Raw genomic sequence first — 21,231 nt, 5'->3', positions numbered from 1 at the left:
TTCTCTCACCCTGTGGCCATGATACCATCAGCCTTCTCCATTTAGGGTTTACACTTCTGATTCTTAAATTAAAATGCAAATGAAAATGCTCTCTTTCTCTTAGAAATGAAAAGTAAACAATATTTCTTATTTCTGTGATCACCAGCTCAACTGATCTTTGGTTCATAATCCTTAATCCTGCTTTATCAGGACTAGCTCAAACTAATTTTATAGAGTATCTGCCAAATTCACTTTTGATTTCATGTCAGATATATGGATGCCCTTCCTTGCTTTTGTTTTACCTCTCATTTTAAGACTGTCTACTATATTCCTATTTTCTACAACCTTAGCCCCATGATGATAACTGCGGAATGTATGAAGTATAATGACTAATGCCAAATAATGTGTTTTATCTGCTCACAGGAAAGAGGTGCCGTTGAACGAAAAGTACATTAAGCCTTTCGCTCCTGAAGGAATGTGTTTATTCTGGCAAGAATTTTCCAGTAAATTTCCATTAAGATAGCATGTGCAGAAAAATGCAAGGGCATTGAGCAATAGCACTGTTACGTAAATAAACCTTCTATATCAAGGCCTGCTTTCAAAACATGCATAAAGCAAAAATCTAATCATTTAGTGCTGGTGAACCAACTCAATATTTTGACTCTGCTAAGATTCAAAAGCTGAAAAGGTTTGTTGTAATAACCTGAAGATACTGAGTCATGGAAAGGGAAGTTTTTTTTTTTTTTTGGATCACTGGTAAATTTTGCAAGAAAATAATTTCTTTTTTAAATATTAGGGGATGAAGTATAGGAAGGAAGCAAGCATCCTGTGAGAGTCCCCTCCTTAATCAGCTGCTGAATATTTTACATGTTTTCTAAAAATGTGACTGAACATTCTTTATTTACAGTTTACATCAATAAACATGTCATGTCACTGGTTTTCTTCTTAGATTATTCTCACTTTTGTAGTTCAGACAGGCCACAGCTAAAAGCCTGTCCCTTCTTAAAACTGTCCTGGTAACAGGCCAGTTAACTGGTTTCCTCTCTTCTGTTTTTAGGAGTATGCTTTTACGACACCATGTTCATTCTGCAAATTGAACTCAAACACATAAAAGCAACATCTGCTAGACATAATGAAGTATGGAGCAGAGATATTCTGTATTTCCAAAAGATCCCAACCAACACATGGTGCTCAAATCAGAGAAACACACAGCTTGCCCCACCACAGGCAACTACCAACTATCTCCACCTGACCCACTGCCAATGCTAATTCTCTTTTCATCCTTCTCACTCCCACCCAGAATCCCATGTGCTAAATATCCCATGAACACTCTTCTCCAACTCCCCCGCTTCTCATCTTTTTTCAACTAGAACTACAGAACTAGACACTCCTCTAAAAGAAGCTGCTTCTTAGCCTGCTGGACAAGGCATTACATTACAGTATTATCACTTGGGCTCTTTTTCCCTGGGCACTAACAAACCAGCAAATGCTCAACTTTACAGGCCCCTGCTGTCCCCTGGGTCTTCATGGTGTATTATCCTCTTGCAGCATGTCCTCATGCTGTGTTGATAAAAAATTGGGGAGCTGTTTAGTTGTATTTTCCCCAGGTGTATTTTCTCTCATTTTTCTGTAATTTCTTTTTTTTTTCTAAATGGTGAGTGAATTTCAAATGTACTGACATCATTCAGGGTATTAGCGATAACTGTTACTTATTTTGTCATAGAAATCTTAAACTGACCTGACAGAAGTTGTCCTCCAAAAGGAGGCAGACTTTACCATGCACTTCGCTGTGGTCCACTAGAAGAACACTCAGGATTCATCCTAGCACCACTGCAGTCAGTGAAATGATGGGGAAACATACAAGACTGGGAGTCCTAAGCACTAAATGATTCCAGCTTTACTTAACTTTCTTTCATGATCCCTGGAGGAAATCACTCCTCTGAATCTAACTTGCTGCTATCTATAAAATGGAAAGAATGCCAATAGCCTTGACGACTTTGTTGTAAGTCATCAAATAAGAGCTTCCCTGGTGTCTCAGCAGTAAAGAATCCGCCTGCCAATGCAGGTGATGTGGGTTCGCTTCCTGGGTGGGAAAGATCCCCTGGAGAAGGAAATGGCAACCCACTCCAGCTTTCCTGCCTGGAAAATCCCATGGACAGAGGAGCGTGGCAGGCTACAGTCCATGGGGTCACAAATGCATTGGATATGACCTAGCAACTAAACAAAACAACATCAAATAAGAATTCCTACTGAGGAACGACCTTAGAGGTAACCAAGGAGAAGGCACTCAAGTGAGTATCATTGCTAACTTCTGTGTAACTGCTAATTACAGATAACTGCCTCTCCCACAATTTAATAAAGTCACCTTTGCCCTCTTCTAAGGGTCAGAGAAATTGCTTATCCTCTAAGGACGGTCATTCTTAAACCTTTGGTCTCAGGACTCCTTTACACACTTCCTAATTTTCAAGGGTTTCCAAAGAGTTTTTGAGATAGATTATATTCATTGATATGTACATTATTAGATCTTAAAACTTAAAAAAAAAACTTTAAATACTAATTCATTTAATAAGAAGAAATAATCTTATATTTAAGATGTTATTTAAGAAAACATCATAAATAACATTGGGGGGAGAGGAGGTGAGAAGCCCTATATTAACAAAAAAAAATAGATAAGTAGCACTGTTTTACATTTTTGAAACTGTTTTTAAGGTTTAGTTTAATAGAAGACATATGGATTCTCCCACCTTCCTCTGCATTTACTCTTTTGCGATATTCTAAGTCATGTAGTTTCTGGGAAACACCACAGTATTCTCAGGAAAGCATCAGAATGAACAAGGCCAGTTAACAGCGAGGATTATGAAAACAGTGCTGATCTCCTAAACCCTTTGAAGGGTCTCGAGAGCCTCAGGGGTTCCATGGCCACACTTTGAAAACCACTGCTCCAGGATTTCTCAAAAACACCTAATGGATCTGAGAACGCACTTTTCAATCCTGTGGGCAATGTTCCAGAAAGCCCTACTGAAAGAAACAGACATGCTTTCCTAGTGACTTTTGACCTACTTCTTTGTTTATTTTAGTTTAGTTTTACGGCCTTTCATCAAAACTGGGACTTACTCCAATGATATATCCATATTTAATTCATACTACAATGACAAAGAATAAAAGCATATTTAAAAACCCCTTCCTCGCCAATGTCTTCCATCATCCACTTTTATCCATCATGCACAATGGGCAGAAATTATAAGCTTTCTTTCTGGCCAGTGTATTTGAAAATAGGTATTTTCTTTAACGCTCCTTTGCCATCTGTACCTCTTCCTATAATCATCTCAAGGTATTTATTTAGAACTAGGACACTTCTTTGCACTCATTTAACTACATGATCCAATCTCCACTTCGTGCACTCCACCCCATCAACAGTGATACTGCTAAAGTCACATCCAATCTGTCTCTCAGTCCTGCTCCTTCTAGAAGCATTTTTATGGCTCAAAGTCTGCTTTCCTGAAGTCCTTTGATGCTAGAATTTGGTTTTATATTCTTACAAGATCCTTTCTAAAAGAAGTATACTCTCTTTCATGCTTCTTATTCTACTTTCACTTCCAACACAGGAAAAGAAGGGAATGGGTTGAGAGATATAAGGATAAGGCTATTTTTGTTTTGTTTTTTTTTTTTTGGTTTTGCTTTTTTTTTGTTGTTTTTAAGGCGCCAAAAAAAAAAGTTCTTATTGAGATCACGACTTATCAACCATGATGACCAAGTATATTTTAGATAAAGCCATATTTATTGAAGTATAGCTTTAGAATGTTATTGGACATTAGAGATTTAAACCTATCCCATCATTTTCTAGGTGAGGTAATGAGTTGCCAGGGCTAAATCTTCTTCAAAATCTCAGCAAAGTGATGGTGGAACCAAAATTGGTGTTCTCATTTCTTCTTCTGCAGTTATTATACCAAACAGACTGATGTAGAATTTACTTTTTTTCACATCCAACATTCCAGTCTTTGTGAGTCTGTATTGCACATAGTAAAACCAAAAGTGATCTTGTTGACACAGCCTATAATTAATGTTTTTAAATGACCACTATACTTATCGAAAGAAGAATACATTTAACAATCAAATCATACCTCTTTAAAATGCATGAGAAACCTTTTCCAATGCATTTTCTAAAATGTGATTTGTGCCATGCTGGGGCACAACTTCAAATATACTTTTTGTTAATACTCCGTAATGGCCTCGTCCATCAGACTACATTGAATTTGAGTGACTGGGAAGAACTGCAGCCTATGAATGACCCATGTCATTTCTTTTTCCCTGTGAACTGAATGCCTACTATTGTTTAGTTGAAAGCAGTAATTATTAGAAGTGGCTCTGACACCAGGAAGAAAGAACACTGACAATGCCTTAAGGCGGGAGAAGTTGATTAGGAAGCAATCCTTCTCCGGCCTTTCTTTCCCCACTCCCAGGCAGCCTTCAGAGCCCAGGAGAGAAGTTCCTCACATCTTCTTCCTGACCCAACTGCTACAGTTTTAGAAACACACTAATTTTCACAATCCAAGTAAGCTTACTTTTCTCCTTTGCACATTTTAACCCTTTCATTTGGGGGAGTAGGGTGGGGGGAGCCGTAGTAGTTGTATTAATCCTAGTGTTAATCACTCAGTTGAGTCCAACTCTTTGCGACCCCATGGACTGTAGCACCCACTCTGTCCATGGGGTTCTCCAGGCAAGAATACTGGAGTGGGTTGCCATTCCCTTCTCCAGGGGATCTTCCTGACCCAGGGATTGAATCCAGGTCTTTTGCATTGCAGGCAGATTTTTAACCATCAGGGAAGCCCATGGGGTGGAGGGGTAGAGATAAAATTTACTCATTATTTCTTTCAGCTTTTTCTTTAAAAATAAAAATCACTTAACATCTGCATAGCACACTGCTCTAGTCACCACAGAGCATCCACCCAATTTTGACACATAGCAAAACAATGAACAAATGAACTAATGATGCACCATTTACCCAACACTGCCCAAGTCAAGCTGGGAAGAGAAGCACATTAGTAAGGTTGCTGAGAGAAAGCTTTGAAAACTTGGCTTTATCACTTTTACCAAAAAACTATGGTAGAATCAACCCACATGTGAATATCACTAACAGAATAAGGCTATAGGCGGCAGCCAGAACCACCAGGTCTAGTAGAAAGTTAGGAGAAAAGGTATGAGACAGAAAGGCATGTGGAAGCATCATGAAGCAACCAGAGTAAGCTGGAAAAACTCCCTTCCCTTTTACGTAGAGACACAGGTTATGTAAAAGGGAAATCATGGGCAAACACCAACCACCAGACATAGGACTTTCCTATTTTTGAGGGTTTCTTCTCAGTAGATGTGAGATCCTCTTTGTCTGAGCTCCCCCAATCTCTCTCAAGAGGCAGTTTTTCCTTCCTCCACTAGAGACACGACTCAACAAGTAGCCAAATGGGGGCCAGGGATCTTAACATCAAAGTCATTTTCCAAGACGAGGCTGGAGAGACCTGAAGTGGGATTTTAACGTGAAATGTCAAGATCTTGGAAGACTGGTTCAAAGCACCCGCAACTGAGTTTGCATATGCACGCCGCTCAATCTCAATTCTCCATCACTAGGACGTGTGTCTACCTGAAACTGGGATGCAATGACACAGCTCGAGTCCAGAACTCTGGCCTCTCCACGTTCATTAGTTGTGAAACATCTGGAGGTACAACACCACTCATTTGGTGGTGGATCTGTTGGATCTGTTGGAGATCTGGTGGATCTCCAGTTGGATCTGTTCTCCAGCTGTCATATCTTGACACCTTTCTCCACAGGGGTTGGAATAAAGAAAGACATTTCCTTGCTCCTTCAGTCTCCCCCAAGCCCTGACCACAACTCAGACTGTGTTACCCACACTTGTATTTCTACCACTATACTGTGTGTTCCTTGGGGCAAGTATCTACAAAGTTCTTTCTGGGTTTTTTTTTGTTTTTTTTTTTTTGCTGCTGTTGTTTTTTCATCTGGGTGTCCCTGGGTTTAGCCATCCATTTACCATAGCAGATGCTTGGGGACTGTTTGATTACTAATTACTGAATTATCGCTGCCTCTGAAACGACATCCTCCTTTTAATTTCTAAGGTGTTTCTTATTTAATTGCACAAAACTACAAAGGAATAAAACAGGGACATGAAAAGTAGACAATAAAGAAATTAGTCATCAGGAAACCCTAAAAGGTAATTAATAGGTAATTGTTCTATGCCGCTGTAACTCTTGAGTGTTTAATTTGCAAGTAGGCTTCCTTATATGAAACATATAAAACAGCCAGTTTCCTATCAGACTGTACCTAATATTAAGTCACAAATAAGCACCGGCATACAGTTTCTTAAACACACATTCCCTGGTTCCATCCTGTCAACTTAATCGCTAAAACAAATAGAATATTTTTTGAATGCCTGCAGAGTGTTGGGCACCTTATCAGAGATGCCTGTTCAACCAACCTACTCAAGTTTGTGCTGTCAGAGAGGTTAGAAATGATACTGACACTAGGCAAAGGTGGAATTTTCCAGTTCCTCACCGAACCAGCAGCCCAGACACTCTCAAAAAGGGCCTCTGGTTCATGACCTCTGCTTCAGCACTGTCCTTAACACGCTTCAGGCCCTGCTGTGGTTCACCTGTCCTTCCTCAGGATTTCACTTCCTCTCTAACCGCCACTATCCACGCACCTCCACTTCAACCTCTGCCCAAATAACCATTTCCGCAAATTCAGATCAATAATTTAGGTTACCTCCACAGCCCATCCTGGGACCCCTCCCTCCCTCTCTCCAGACTGTTTGCCAGAGTCCTCCTGGATTTGCCTGGAGCCCACTCACACGGGTCCCTAGGCTCCACAGGCTAGTCTTTCCTGAGCCGGAGTCTGGTTTTCTCACAACTGTCTAATGCCTGATTCTTTTCTCACAAAAGTTGTGAGGCTTCAAAGGTAGCTATTAGCACCCGAAACTGTCACCAAGCTTATACCTATTTATTTTTCATTGCTCTTGAAAAACGAAATTTTTGCCTTTTGGGTTTCAAAGACGTGCTTTTTTTCTTTCTGAGGAGTCTATCAAGTTCCCAACATGTTCTCAGAGGTAAAAGACCAAAGTCTTCCCATCTTCTCTAATATGCTTGAACTCCTCATTCAAAAGCCCCCTATCATGCCCTCCATTAGCTTAGAATCTCAACATTACAGTTAACCACATGCCTTAAAAATACACTAAAGCAAACGGGTAAATTTTCACCAATGTGCAACTCTCTCACATATAAAACTTAACAATATACTTCAAGATCTAGGATCCAGGATAGATGTTTAACTGTTGGCCAGGACACTCATTCTGGGCATTGACGGACTACAGACTGACAAATTACAATTTTCTGATAAATTTTCCAATTCATAAAGTAAGCTGCTACTGATCCATAAAGCTTACCATCATACATTGCTCCTGTTTTAGTCACCCAGTCATGTCTGACTCTTTTGTGACCACCAGGCTCTTCTGCCCATAGTATTTTCCAAGAATACTGGAGTGGGTTGCTATTTCCTTCTCCAGGGGGTCTTCCTGACCCAGGGATCAAACCTGCATCTCCTTCACTGGCAGATGGATTCTTTACCATGAGCTACCTGAGAAGCCTGCACCATCACATAGGTACTAACAAAATATCTGTTGCTGTAACACAAAACTGTGAACACTAATATTTTAGAATACTGTTGGATAATGGTTTCACTTATTTCTACGGGCCACTCTCTTGCCTTTCTATAAGACTATATACATATTAACATCAATTTTCCTATGCCAATAAAAACATGGACACAAGGCAAGACTGGATTTAAAAAAACACCTTTGATAATAACTGAAGCTAAATGCACGGGCATATACTGTGGAAAAGATGGGGGCACTATTATTAAACTCTTTTCAGTCCTTTGTGATTGTCTGTTACAATAAGGTTGGGAAATCATTTATCTCAGTGGGGTCACAGTGGCATAAAACCAAGCTTCCACCAATCAGCATAAGGACCGCTATAGACAAACACTGAAAAAAGTGTTCAAAGTGGAAGGATGTCCATGTTTATGCTACACAATAGAGAGGGAGAAGACATGTATTTCTACATCATCCCCAAGTCATGCCGGTGAACAGGAACAGCAGGACAATTTAAAACAGCAGTAACTGCGTGGCAAATGCCTGGGTAGGAGAGAGAAAGCTGCTTCACTAAGGCTGCAAAGTGTGATTTTATGGATAGCTCCAAACGACCCTCGAAGGTTATAATGTCAACCGGTGAGTTCTGAAGGCCAGGAAGCATTTTCATAAGCCAGGTACTAAAAGTCAGCTGTACCAAGGAGATGGAAGGGGGTAGTGAAGAAATAATTTCCAGCTCTTAAAATAATTTAGCCAGGCTTAGAAATAATTCATCTGTAACATTTTCCACTAAATGTTTTCAGAAGTCAGTTACAAAGTAGACTATGTGAATATTACAGGATTTTCTTTTTCCCTTTTTCAATGAGATTATCTGAGATCACTTTTTTCTTAGTATGCTTTAGAATCTAAGCTGACTCAACATAAGAGAGATATGAACACAAGTAGCCTCAAAAAGACATGAAATATAAAATAAAATATGGAAACTAAAAGCAATTTCTAATAGTAAAATGTTGCCTGAGGGGTGGGGGCTTTAAAACTAATTTTTGAGAGACCAAAACTAATTTTTGTGAGACGAAAAATCTCACAAAAACAAATGTTTTTAGTCCAAGTCGCTGAGCTCCGTTCAGAGGACAGGAACAAGGTCCAAAAGACAGAGAGACCTAAGGTGACCATGAGGAATGGGCAAGGGCTTTATGCGAAAAATTACAGGAACCTGAAGAAGGGGGAAGAAAAAATACAAATAAGAAAACATAACTAGGACTTCCTTGGTGGTCCAGAGGTTAAGAATCCATCCACCTGCCAGTGAAGAGGACGTGGGTTCGATCCCTGATCAGGGAGACTCCACACGGTGCTGGGTCACGAAGCCCGTGTTCCACAACTACCGAGCCCACGCCCTAGAGCCTGGGTCTGCAACAAGACAAACCACAGCATGAGAGGCCCATGCACCGCAACCAGGGAGCAGCCCCTGCTCACTGCAACTAGGGAAAACCCATGCGCAGCAGCAAAGACCCAGCACAGCCAAAAATAAAGGAATAAATTAAAAAAAGAAAAAGAAAACCTAACCAATGTGATTCCCACATCATCCAGCACAGTTACAGGCACACAGAGCTCTGGTAAATCAAGTTCTGGGAGGATTAAATCCTCCAAGCTGGATTTACATTGATGCACCTGTCCTGGTTGAATTCCTCTCCTGGTCCTCTTAGGAAGTCTGAGAGTCTCCAGCCCATCATCAGGCTTATGCAAGCCTACCCTCAACCTGTTACTTACATGGGGCAGCAATATCCCCACTTCACCAAAAGTAACATGGCATCTGGTTCCAAAATGCCATTCCCTTGTGGGAATTTGAAACCAGCTAAGAAATTCACAAGAGTTCCCTCCCTAGCCATGGCCAAGGCTGTTGGCGTTCTATAAAAAGCTGATGATAAATCACGGTCCACCTCAAGGATTCCAGCCTCCCACTGCTCCCTACTGTTGACCCCACTACTCCATACATGGATTCTCCTTTCTGCCCAGTCCCTACAAAGAAACAATCCAGCCTGAGTGGTCATCTGCTGAGCTGCCCTCTCGAATGAATCCCACACACTGCACAGGCCACGGTTCCCAGGAATTCACATCCTGGCCACCTGTGTCACCCATGCCCCTTCTTGCCAGGACAGCGAGGTGGAAGAAAGAGCTGTCATTTCAGGGAGCTAACACTGCGGAAGAGATCAGCAAGAGGGTCACTGACTAGAGAATGAGCCTCTTGAGACAGAACAGAATCTGAGCAAGTTCTACAAGGAGAAGAATAAAAGGATGTAGTGCCCGTAAGGCAGAAGGTGGTATTTATGCACGGTACCTAGGGCCTGGTAGCCAGGGAGGATGATGGGATCAAAGACAGACTTCCCTTACTATCTTGTCACAGTAAGTTAGAAAGATCTAGGCCATCAGACACTGCACAGTAACCATCCAAGACTCAAAGATTTCTAGTTTTTTTTTTTCAACTTAGATGTTTGAGGGCCAACTATTAAGTGTCCTCACCTCCTAAAGGACTTTAGTTATTTGCTGAAGATGGTTCTATAAAGCAAATACACAGCTCTTACTAGAAATACTTATGAAACTCGAAGCATATGCCAACCAATCTAATACAGGAATGTAAATTTCTTAATCCAATAGCTTTGTGAATAGAAAGTTTCACTGAAGAATACCTACATTCAATCTTTGGTCTTCATTATGCTATTGCCTACCTGCTAAATTACTTTAGCTGGGTCCAACTCCATGCAACCCCATGAATTGTAGACTGCCATGCTCCTCTATCCATGGAGTTTTCCAGGCAAGAATACTGGAGTGGTTTGCCATTTCCTCCTCCAGGGGATCTTCCCCACCCAGGGATCAAACCCAAGTCTCTAATGTCTTCTGCATTGGCAGATGGGTTCTTTAACACTGTGGCACCAGGGAAGCCTACTTAATCTACATAATTCTATATTTTCCATTCAAGTAATGAAGTGAACACTGGAAAGAACAGTGGAATTGGAATTAGGTCAACACTTCAATGTTTTGGTGGAATGATGCTATAGAACTTGAGTTCTCACTTGATAATAAACAGATAACCAAGTTGTGATTCATACATTCATTCAACAAACACTGGCTCCTCATTAGCTGCAAGGTATTATACAAGTTGAGGGTTTCCCAGGTGGTGCTAGTGGTAAAGAACCCACCAACAATGAAGGAGACAGAAGAGACATGGGCTCAACCCCTGGGTCGGGAAGATCCCCTGGAGGAGGACATGGCAACCCTCTCCACTATTCTTGCATGGAGAACCCCACAAGAACCCCTCCTCCACAGAGGAGCCTGGGGGGCTATAGTCCATAGGGTCACAAAGAGTTGGACACGACTGAAGCGATTTGGCATGCACATATACAAGTTGAAGTCCAAAGCAGTTCGGGGCCTCAGCTCTGATCCCTAAGAGTTTACATGGTATTAGAATAGATAAAACACATAGGAAAATAATAGTCCAGGGAACACTGACTCCATGCAAATGAGCAGTGCAGACAGCAGGTGCTGCAAGTTCAGCCCAGTTAGAGGCAGACAAAGATGCAGGGAAGTATACAAAACGCGTGTATCACAACAAGAGGCAAGAAGTGAGATTCCAGGCTCTCGCTCTCCCTCATTCTAATTTTATAAAGCTCTCCCCAGAGCGAACAGTGTCTTCCTGTTACTTGATTCAACTTTACTTCCCTCCAATTTAAACCCATTTCCTCCAAGCAAATAAAGAATTAATCAGTGTCCTCTTTATATTAACCCCTTTGCTGGGAAGTTTTAAGTCAGTCTTTTACTATATCTTGAATTGTCCAATGAATAACTTTCATTTACCTTTTCCTCCAAAATTTTAAAAAGCAATGTCTTAGAAATATACACTATAGTACACATTCTTGATGGTATCTGAATCATGATACAGGTACCTGTATATAACCTTTGTACCCACATATAACCTTTGGGCCTTTTCCAGATTGAGTCTTGATCTGCAAGTGAAACCAAGCAAGTACCAAAAAAGGCCCAGTTGGGTGGTCCTTGGCACAGATACCTAAGTAAGAAATGTAGTCATAAATGTTTCTCCTTCCTAACTGAGGACATAAACACTGCTTTGAATTGCTTCCCATGGATGGTTCTGCTTTCCTTCTTAAAAAGCCTTTGCTAATGATTTGCATTAATATTATGCTAATAAAAGTAAGGGATGCTAACTAATTCAGTCTCTTCAGTAGTAACTAAAGATCAGAAAAAGATGTAATTTGCATATCTTCATGAATTGGCATTTAACTACTTGTCGCCATTTCTGAAGAAAAATAATAACGTTGGGCCAACCGGGGCAGAAGTAATTCCTCCGGTACAACCATCTCAAACCCAAGCATTTCAAGAGATGTTGGCTTGAATCTCAGATGACATGGATGAGCGTTCAAACACAGGGCAACCATCTGCATATAAATACATTTCAGTTCCTCTCTGCAGAAGGAACTCATTTAGTGTTGAAGGCCATTCACTTCCACTTCTGAGTGCTTATTCCTCAAAAAGCTTCCAAGTGTTGTGGGAACAATGATTAAAAGAGGATCTTTCCATCTGTGCATTAGGCTGCAAGACAGCTCCTGCTGCAGAAATAGCTTTTGCATAATTCATTGTGCCATTTTCAACCCTAATCAGTGAATTGCAAGAAGCTATGGAGTGAGTACAGAGGGAAGAGAGACTGACATTTTATTGACTACCTCCCTAAGCGGTCACCCAATCCTCACTTTGGGCTACTACTCTATGAGTCATGGTATAAATGCCCTCACTTTATCTCCAACAGCTTAATACCCCATCCTCCCATTTCAAGTGCTGTCATCATTGTTTGTCCATACTAATGTCCCAGGAAAGAGTATTTTTTAGGCTACTATTACAGGAAAGTGTATGGGAAAAAAGATTCTACCAGAAGTCAGAAGAAATCAGCCTTTCTCCAGCCCTACCGTTTACTGTGTAAGCAAGCATGACATAAAATTCACCCTACAACAAGAATACCTCAATTCTATCCTTCAATTAACAATAAATACATTTTTAAAAAGAAAAATAAAGAATACCTCAAGTCTTTTCTAAATCTAAAAATTATATAAGTCTAATCTGTTCACATTGATGTTTTTTTCATGTATAAAGTCTGAATTTAACCAGTCACTTTGACTTAGAGTTGCTCCCCTAAGCCCACAACCCACCTACCCACACTGAGCAATTTGTGAGATCTCAATTCCCTGACCAGGGATTGAACCTAACTGAAGCACCAAATCCTAACCACTAGACCACAGAGAACTCCTAGAGTTGCATTTTTTAAGGAAGGAGAAAATAAGGTTATGGAAATGAACCTCTCTGTGTTCCGCACTTATCCCTTCCCCTCAACTATAGAAACTCTGATAAATAAGTTACCTGGCAATCCATTTAAGAATGTATTGGAAAAGGATCCTATGGCTACAGAAAATTAGAAAAACAAGTGCTTTAGACATCTCAAGTTAAAAAGAACAAAAAAGCTTTTATAGAATCCTTAAGCTTTAAACACTGAATAATGACGCAGAATATTTTTATTATGGTAAGGAATGTATGTGATTTTAAACCAGCAAAATTTTCAAGAAACCATGCCTGGTGATGATAGGGTTAAAGATGTGGATTTTATAGCGCAAATTTTAGAGTAAACTTTCTAATTTTCTATTTCTTACTACTTCATATATCACGGTAAATAAAGAAATAAACATTCTGAGTTTTTATTGATAGCTGACGTATACTAAAGTTACTGAGATTTAGTTTGGTAGTTCAGTAAGAATTGAAAGAATCATCTCAAAAGACACTACAAATTGAAAAACTGAATTCAGTGGTAGCATTTTCATATAAATGATTTTATTTTTTTAAATCAACAACTCATAATTGAAAAGTTAACCCTAAGCCTTAAATACTTGACAGAATATTAAAAAGCATAATTAGAGGGAGGGAGTGGCAGGAAACCTGAGTTGTTCTGAATGTGACAATAAATTGTTATTTTATAGTAGTGCTGTCTAATTGAAATAAAAGGCAAGCCACAGTAGTAATTTAAAACTTTCTAGCAGTCACATTAAAAAACAAAAAGCAAACAGGTAAAGTTAATATTAATGGTGTACTTTTAGCCCAATATACCCAAAGTATTATTGCAATGTGTAATTAACATAAAAATTGTTAATGAAATCTTTTGCTTTTTTTTTTCCATTTTGAATCTTCAAACTCCTGTAACTTATGCCAGTATCCCAGCACAGTGTGGACCAACCACATTTCAAGTGCTCAGTCACCACAGACAGCTGGTGGCTATCGTATGGACAGCGCTGCTGTAGAAAGGATGAGGCGGTGGGCAGGTTTTCTTCACACACCCAAATATATACAAGTGAAATAACTCTCTCCTACTCCCAACACACACAATTTCACGTCTGTCTGACTACAGAATATTTGCTTTTTCAGTGACTCAGCAAATACTTAGGGAAAACCTACTTTATTCCACACTATGCTAAATAATGGGATGTAGGTGTATTTCAGACAAGGCAAGCCTAGGATTTGGTAGACAACAAAGACCCATGCAATGAACTCCAAAACAATAGTGCAAGTGGTGACTGTCATGGGAGCAGAGATCAGAAGTCACAAGCTTTAAGGAAGAGACTTGTTCAAGGAGTTCAGAGAAGAGCGATGTGAGCTGGAGTCTGCAGCCTGAGCAATATTCTGTAGGTAGAATGTGATGAGAAAGGCATTCAAGGCAGTGGCCACCATAAAAGCAAAGACATACCGTGAGCTTGGGGAACTGTGACTGGATTGATACAGACAGACTATACTGGCTTCCAGGGAAGTGAAACCAGTTGGGAGGCGAGGGGATGGTGTTAGGCATTGAGGGGAAGAAAGGGCCACAGCCAAACGGTACTGAACCTTGACTGTCATACTGAGACACTTGGAATGTGACAGGGGAAGGTCTTCAAACATGCAAATGTCACTCCAAATTAATGTTTAAGAAACATACTTTTAAGAAAAATAAATAGTGAGACAGCCTGGAGCTGTGATGCTCTGGAATAAGGGGATTTCCGAGGGATAAGGATCTGAACACAGAGGCACTGCTAGAAACAAAAGTTAAATGACAAATTCAGGAAGCTTTTTTCAGGTAGACGCAAATGACCTTGGTGACCAGTTTGATGAAGAGGATGGAGCACACAGAAGAAAGCAAAATGATTCCAGCGTGCTCTTGGCCAGGCAAACAGATAACATCATTAACTGGGAGCGAGAATGTAGAACACAGAACAGGTTGGACAAAGACTGTGATGGGTTCACTTTGGACCTGCTAAATTTGAGTTAAAGACCCTTGGGTGACATCATATACCTACAGCTTATACCCATATTATCCAAGATCCATTTGTCTCTACCTCTGTGCCTTAATTAATGACCCTTTGGGTATGAAGTGTGTTTCCAGGACTAGCAGACTAGCACCAAGTTTGTCGGAAAAGCACAATCTCAAACCGCACCCCAGCGTGAACCCCAATGTGCATTTTACCAAGATTCCAGGTGACTTTTACAGACATTCTAATTAGAAAAGAACTGCTGCAAGGATTTGAAAATCTAGATTAGGAGCTCCTAAAAGAGGTACTGACTGAAGGCAGGATAATTTTAGAAGTCATCAGCATATAGATGAGAGTTAAAACTACAGGAGGGGAACAGAGCTTATTCCCTGAAAACAGAGAACTTTAAACAGGATAGACAAGTCCGTGTGTTGAGGAGAGCACTGTATGTTTCTAATGAAAGAATCAGCATGAAGGTACACAGTGATTCTCTCTTGCTAAGTACATGAAATAAAAACTAAACAAGAAGAGGAAGAAGAGAAAAAGGAAACAAAACCTTTAAAACAGTGAAAGAACCACAGAGGTGAATCTGCATTAAAGCTATAAAGAACCTCTATTTATGATTAAGATACACATGCATTAATGTTCCTTAATATTCAGGGATGTTTGTTGAGCAACAAATTGGTTGAAAAACAAATGTGATATGAGTGGAGGCAGAATTCACTGGAGCTTTTGGGGCCACTGCTTGCCGGAGAAGAACCGAGAGCCTGGGGCAGAATCAGAAGGCCTGGATGCTAGGCTGGCTTCACCTCAGGCTGGCATCTGCCCTCTATGCACCACTCGGCTGTGTAATGCAGGGGCTTAAGAACAAGACACTCTCTTCCAAGATTTCCAGCCATGACTGGCTATGTGGGGAGGTGAGGTTCATTTGCCGCCTCCAAAGACTCCCTGACAACAGCATGAAGAATGTTCTGTTTCCCACCCTTGGCCCATCCCCGCCACCTCATCCCATCAGCTCACCCAGCAAACAACTTTGCTGAAGTTTCGTTCAGAAGCAAACAGCTGTTGAGAGCTGGTTTCAAGTCCACCAAGCGGATCTTCTGTTACCCTGTTTCCCCGGCAACGCTGACGTCGCTGCCTGTTGTTGCCACAGCCGGGATCAGCACACCCAGGCCTGCAAGCAGGAAAGTCCCTCTCAAGCCCCAAGCAGACTGCTAATCCCTGAGGCAGAAGACCCTCTGGAGGCTTCTTGCTAGATGCCAAGCCACTGACAGTCAGTGTGCATAATTACCATTCCATGTAAAAGCCTTACCATATATACTTTTAAAATTTGGTTTTACTGCAGTTCACAGAAGCAAAGGTGGGAATACAAGCTGGGCTTTTATGTGGGGGACTGTGCATCTGAATACAAATACGGCAGAAGACGCAAGTGCAGAAGATAAGGACTGGATGCTCTTTCAGTAGCCAGTGCAGCCCAGTATGAAGGGCCACAGGGCATGATGCCTGCTTCTTGGCTCCCTGAACAAATACTCAGTGTGAACCCGCACTCTCCTTTTAAAGTGGAGGCAATTTGTCTATTGTCATCCTCCTGCCTTAATTAGACTCCAGCATGGATCTGGAGAGACATCTTTGTTCTCCCAGTGCAGAGGCCCTTCACAGTAACCTATAAAAGCTACTGAAACATCCTCTTCTATAATACACTCTTCCCTTCACTGCAAAGTGGCATCGGATGATCTTTGAGATGGATACCAAGTCCACATGTGCAAGTGGTCTTTCCGTTTCACTGTGCAAGGACTTCCAGGCATGACTACCCAGCCACATGGCCAAAAGTCAGCTCTTCTGTTAACACTGGGTCCTACAGCTCACACCCATCTCACCCAAGATTCATCCGTCTTCACCTCTGTGCTGTAATCAGCTGGCACTAATCAAACACTGAGAGTTCACACCCACACTGTCCCTCACATCAAGGTTCAAGTAACCTTGCCAGTTTTTAATTCCAACACATCTCAGTTCCTACCAAGAAATGTAAAAGCCCTAAATCTGCTGGGAAAGGGGGGAAATTCACATGTTGTGTTTCAAACGTACATGTTAATAAAATTTGATTTTCATTATCTATGCCACATGGCTGCTACACGACAAGAATAAAAGGAGGAAAAAAAAGAATAGAAGGAATATTTAATAATTTGCCAGAACAACAATCACAACAGCAAGACTATGAGATAGTCACCATTATTATCCCCATTTTAAGGATGAGGAAACTGAGGATTGAAGAAATAAATCAAAATGGGAAGGAAAGCCAGCATGCAATCTATGCCACTGGCCCCAGAATCCATGCTCTACATGGCAGAAGCCTGTGAAATCTGTCCTCAGAAACAGCGATTCAAGTTACGATGGAGCTGGCGCAGAAATGACCCTACAGATCATTAAGCAAATCATTCTCAACCTGCCTCAGCTTCCCAGCTGGCACGTGAGCAGGACCACAGCAAATCCCCAGCTATTATCAACACGCTTAAAGACGCAGGCGATAAACACAAACCATCCAAGTCTTCTCTGCCTCTCTTCGTTCTGACAGCACTGGATTTTGTCATCACTGCTGATTTGTTTTAGAGTTAAAGATAAACGGCTGGGTTTAAGTCCTGCATGAAATCCTCAGAATTCTTTGTTTCCCTAGGCCTTATAAAATCCAACCCTTAATTATTTAAACATGAATACAGCAGAGTAGAAAACCAGGTGATTTGCCCAGTGACACAGAGGTACAGTAACTACAGATACACAGTCCTGCCAAATCGCCAAGAAGATTTCCTGATCCTCAGTCAGTAAACAGCATAACCAAGTACTTTGCATAAGGACAGATGGTATTATGACAGAGAAAACACATTACTCTTCAACTTTATCAGCAGGGTAATAAAGATGGGCAATAAATACTCCTTTTATTGATAATTATTTTCCCTCTGTGAACTTTGACAGCCCAACCCACTGATCCTTGGGCTAGTCTAAAGAACAATTAACCACAGTGACACCACTTTGCATATTCTCCTACACAGCCCCACTTACTGAAACTTACTCCTTCAGAAAGAAAAGAGCTATTAACACTAAAACTTCAGCAGTCACAAACTGGGAGCCTGCAGGCAAGATCTGGCTGACAGAAATGTTTTGTTTGGCCAGCAGGGTATTTCCAACATTTTTAGATCGGTTTACCACCTTTTTCTCTTGTAACATGTTTCCCTGGGCAGGCAGTTTGCCAGAGTTCCCACCGGCAGCTTGACTGTTCTGCTATCTGCTGGTCCCTGTGGGCATCTGGTTTGCAGTCTTTGCTTTACTGCATTAACATTATGGCATTAAAATAACAGGACCCACTATTCCACACCCGTCACCTATGACCGATACCTGAATGCTGCAAGAAAATTGGGCTGACTTTATAAAGAAAAAAGTGAATGCAGAAGGGTACCGAGGGCTAGGACTGAACTGGGAGACTGGGCATCCTGACTCTGGTCCTTTCTCCATCAGTAAATAGTGGAATTACTTTGATCATGTCACCTATTCTCAATGGATCAGAGTCATTTCCTCGTTTGTAAAACAGGGAAGTTGGCTGGCTACTTAAGATTTTTTTTTGCTAACTCAAAAAACCTGTGCGCTATCTCTTTCCTCAATCACGTACAAATACAGGAATCTTCCCATATTAGCAAAGGTCTTTAGCAAAGGGGGGATTTTAGGAGTCACATAGACTAGAATTTATATGTGGTTCCATCAATTGCCACGAGATTTTAGGCCAGTTATAAAACTCTGAGAGCCTCAGTGTGAGGACTTACTATGTACTCAGGTACCTTCTAAATTCTGAAGATCCATGAGTGAGCGAAAAAAAAAGACCCTGTTCTCATGAAGCCTACATTCTAATGGCGAGGAGAGAGAAAATAAAAATTTGTATAATCTGTCAGGTGATAAGAAGGGCTATGAAAATAAATTAAGTGTGTTAGGAGGATGAGGGAGGAGAGGTCAAATGATTAGAGATGGGAGACGATCTGACAAGACACTTGGACAGTGACCTGAAAGAAGTGGGGACAGGGATGGTCTAGCCATGTAGATGCCTGGGTAAAGGCTGCTCCAGGCAGAATACCCAGGAGTCGTAAAAATTAAACGATGTGACATGCAGAACTTCTGAAAGAAGCTTTGTGATAAGCGGCTTTCCTCTCTACCCTCTCCCTTGCCATGTCCCTCCTAAAAAATGTGTGTATGGTCTTCAGGATCTCCTGTCTGCCTTGATATCAGTCCCAAATACCTCAAAGCAAAGCAGACCAGGGGTAAGAAAAACCTTACCTCTAACCAACATTCTAACAAATGACAACCCGTATCTGTCAAATTCTACTTTTGATACTTAGGTAAGACAGGCAAACCCTTCCTCAACTGTGCTTTCAGGAAAATCTTTTCATAACAAAGTACTCCAAAATATATTATTGTTTTTGTTCAGTCGCTAAATCGTGTCTGACTCATTGTGACCCCACGGACTGCAGCACACCAGGCTTCCCTGCCCTTCACTAACTCCAGAAGTTTGCTGCAATCCATGTCCGTTGAGTCGGTGATGCCATCCAGCCATCTGCACAGGAAGCTGATGGTAATGACCTGCATTCCTCAGAAGGTGAGACAGCACACAGACGCTAAGACCACAGTCTCCGGGTAGGAAAGCCTGGATCACACTCCAGCGCTCTGCTTACTGCCCGTGTGATCCTGGTCAAGTTACTTAGCATCTCTGAATCTCAAGTGTTTCAGCAGTAATTGGGGACCAACATTATCTCCATCCTGAGTTGTGTGCGACCCGAATGTCACCTGAAATTCTCCTGGCACAAAGAATGGTGCCCGATGATACGTGTGTATTTCTATCAGGGCTTCCGATAGCAAGTTATAAGACACTGGCTCTGACTACACAGAAGAGAATGGTATTGAACATGAGGCAGTGGGTGGCTCCCAAAGTGTCCACAGCCAAGTGTAACGCCCCCAGTCGTGCTGCGGGCTGGCCCAGGGCCACTGCGCGGGAGCAGGCCACACAGCTCACGGCGCCCAGCCCGGCAGCACCAGGCCCTGCGTCCCCCAGCACAGCTCAGACAGTGAGGAGCTCCCCAGAGCAGACAGGAGCTCAGACGCCAGCAGCCGAAAGAGGGACAGGGACAGATGCAGCCCACCATCACTACAGCAGGGGTGAGGGCTGCCGAGACCCTGACTCTCATGCAACCAAAGATCTGCATCTAACTTACAGTCAGCCCTCCACATCTGTGCTTCCTCCACCCACATCCATGGTTCTGTTTCCTCGGGCTCAACCACCTGCAGACCAGGCAGTATTCACCACTGAAAAAAATGTGAAGTGGACCCAACTCAAACCCATGTTGTCTGAGGGCTACCTGTACAAATACCGTTTGGGGCATCTACCAGTTTCCTCATGCTTATTCCCTCCTGGAGGATCCCCGCCCTGGGAAACTTCCTCCCCAGCTCCAAAGCCTGCTTCCTCCCCCATTCCCGCTAATTCTCATTACAAGGCACCTCATTACAGATTGATTTACACACCCTAACTGTACACACTCATATACAAACAGACAGAAATCCTTTGGAGCATACACAGGGTAGAGATTAAAAACAAATGCATATATGGTTATAAATAACCCTGCTTGGTTCACTAATCATTTTATGTGTGTATATCTCAATCCACAAATGAGGTTATAATTCCTTCTTGACAGGGAGCACCATCCTTTTCTCTCCTGTTAGAAGCCTGTTTCCTGTTCTATGCCAATGCTTAATACCTCTTCCTTTAAAGCTGGGATGATGCATAGTTTTTATATTGGGAGTCAAATATCTAATTCATCTACAAATATTCCTTTCTCAAGAAAAACAAATACAAACTCTCATATAAAATGGGGACAGTTACCAGTGTCAACAAATTTCACAAAATATTGAAACACGTACAATTCAATTATTTTATGAAATCATTTTTACTCATTTTCAGATTAAAAAAGAAACACTATCCTCCTACTTAAAAAACTGGGGAATCCAACACTGTCCCAATTTTACCCAAAAAAAAAAGTAGGTTCCCCCCTCCCTTTGAATAACATCCCCATCTTAAGAGCACTATTGCTCAATGTTGTCAAAAACCATGCTGACATTTTCAGAACTGTGATATCTCTTAATACTGCTCAGGGATAGATAGACTTGAACTACAACTCCTATACAGCCCATAAGCCAAAAGTCTTAATATGTCTTTAATAAATGCTTTCTATACAGAGTACTTG

The 21,231-nt window shown here is 41.4% G+C and overlaps 1 protein-coding gene across 3 annotated transcripts in view; it reads right to left on the bottom strand.

Moving 5' to 3' along the window:
* The window catches only part of ARHGAP18 (Rho GTPase activating protein 18), a 194,089-nt gene that overhangs the window by 66,681 nt on the left and 106,177 nt on the right, over positions 1–21,231 (bottom strand). Inside the window, exon 1 of one of the 3 annotated variants that reach the window (XM_070461621.1) lies at positions 15,980–16,040. The exons of the other annotated variants lie outside the window; for them this stretch is intronic. The gene's annotated coding sequence lies outside the window, so the exon portion shown is untranslated. Of the gene's footprint in view, positions 1–15,979; positions 16,041–21,231 lie in introns of those variants that run through there. 3 annotated transcript variants of the gene reach the window in all.

This window comes from Odocoileus virginianus, chromosome 34 (genome assembly GCF_023699985.2).
Source record: "Odocoileus virginianus isolate 20LAN1187 ecotype Illinois chromosome 34, Ovbor_1.2, whole genome shotgun sequence".
Taxonomy (NCBI): domain Eukaryota; kingdom Metazoa; phylum Chordata; class Mammalia; order Artiodactyla; family Cervidae; genus Odocoileus; species Odocoileus virginianus.
Note: the sequence above shows the minus strand (reverse complement) of the source record. Positions and strands in the feature narration are given on the sequence as shown.